The sequence below is a fragment of the Hemiscyllium ocellatum genome (assembly GCF_020745735.1).
Source record: "Hemiscyllium ocellatum isolate sHemOce1 chromosome 27 unlocalized genomic scaffold, sHemOce1.pat.X.cur. SUPER_27_unloc_8, whole genome shotgun sequence".
Classification (NCBI taxonomy): domain Eukaryota; kingdom Metazoa; phylum Chordata; class Chondrichthyes; order Orectolobiformes; family Hemiscylliidae; genus Hemiscyllium; species Hemiscyllium ocellatum.
In genome coordinates, this window is record NW_026867517.1 from 623483 (window position 1) to 625326 (window position 1844).

General features: G+C 45.0%; 1 non-coding gene across 1 annotated transcript; it reads right to left on the bottom strand.

Annotated features, from left to right (window-relative positions):
* Positions 1–1548: 1548 nt before the first annotated feature.
* Positions 1549–1620, bottom strand: trnaw-cca (transfer RNA tryptophan (anticodon CCA)). Its single transcript has one exon. It is a non-coding gene; the product is annotated as a tRNA-Trp (tRNA).
* Between the last annotated feature and the right edge of the window lie 224 nt (positions 1621–1844).

Here is a 1844-nt window from a genome sequence, read left to right on the forward strand (position 1 = left end):
CAGGTTAACGTGAATGGTGCCGTCCTGAGGAATGTCAGCAATGAAGGGAGATTGAAAAGTTTGGGGCTGCTCTCTTTGGAGAACAGAGGGCTGATAGCTGGCCTGATTGAGGTTTTCCACATCATGAGGGTTTCAGACAGAGGAAATAATGCAGTGAAAATGATCCCAGGCCTGAAAAGATCGAGAACGATTTGGCAGAGATTTAAAGTCATCAGGAAAATAAATAAAAGTGACATTAGGACAACCGTTTTCGCACAGGGAGCGGGGCCAGTAAATCCCTGTCTGACAGTGACAAAGAGGTAGATTCAATGGACACAAAAGGAAATTCGGTGGACATGTTCAATGTAACAACGTGCAGATTTACAGAGAACAGGCGACAGAGTGGGACACGTATTTACATATTGTTTTGAACCAGCAGAGCTAAGGTGGGCTGCATGGCCTCAGTCTGCGCTGTCACGGATTTCGTGATTCTGAGTGAAATCGGAGTTGGACCAACAGAATGGAGGAAATTTGACAACGGATATATTCTGCCCAACAGGATACTCCATTACAGCAATGAAGGTGTTTTGACATCATTCTCGAAGGTGCATGACACAATGCAGATTCAAAACTGAGGATTCATTTGAATCACTGAGTAATTTGTTTACAGTTATTCAGTTGAGGTGAGTGGAGTTGCGCATTGGGAGCCACTCCAGTTGATCTGTCGAAGCCGTTTTCTCCTGTGTGATAGTCCCACCAGCACTCCAATTTGCTGTGCTTCCAGTCAGTAGATACAGATTACTGTCCCATACTGATACATGGGCTTGTGAAGGTCTGAGTGCTCTTCTCCTGTTCACTGTCGGCCTCCTATGATCCGAATAATCAAACTTCTCTTCTCCGAGAGTAGGAATAAACTGGTGAAGGTGAAACACATCAGTTGCGGTGTGTCCCATGTGCAGGAGGCCCTGCAGTAATTCCCCACGCTGTTTCACACAGCAGCATCCTCTCGGTGAATTACACTTGGCAAAAAAATCGATTGAACCAAATCAGTGTCCGCCACAGTATTTTAGTGACACCGTTAATAAAATTCAGGCTCACCGTTAATGTGGAGAGGGGCCGTCAGACTGTAGTTTCCGCTCCTTCTGTTGAATAAAGATAATTTTAACTGTGTCCAGTGAGAGGAAAGAATTTGCTGTTGGTGGGAAACATTTCTATCTGAACTCGCTGTCACTCTGCTGCAACAGGAGGAGCTGGGACCTCCTGATAGATTGAAATATAAAGATGGGAGGTTATGGATTATACTGTACAACTGTCGGTATAATGTTATTCCCACCGCGCTGTCACCAACTGACCGAAGAGGATGCGTTTAAATCCCGTGATGAACAGTTTGTGTTTTACTTCTCACATTGGGGAGAGCTGAGCATTTACCCAAACACTGGGCACACCATCTCCCTGACACAGTGTTCACAAATCAAACTGACAGCAAAGCTTCACGTGTGATCGAAAGTTTCCGCAAAGGAGGGAACACAATCCTTCCTTGAAGGTGAAATGTAAGAAGCCGATTTTTAGTGAGCTTGACGTGATTTGAACACGCAACCGTCTGATCTGGAGTCAGACGCGCTACCGTTGCGCCACAAGCTCACGGGGCACTGGTTGCTTCTATTCATACTTAAGGAAAGTGATCGCACTGCAATGATTTTCCGTTATGAGTAACAACGGAGATCAACAGTTCATGTCTGTTCTGTTTCTTCCCCTCTCTTTCTGTCTCTCGAAACAATTTCCAACTCTCTCTCAATGAAAATCTGAAAGAATTGCGGATGCTGTATATCAGAAACAAAAAACAGGAGTTGCATGTGACCCTTCCA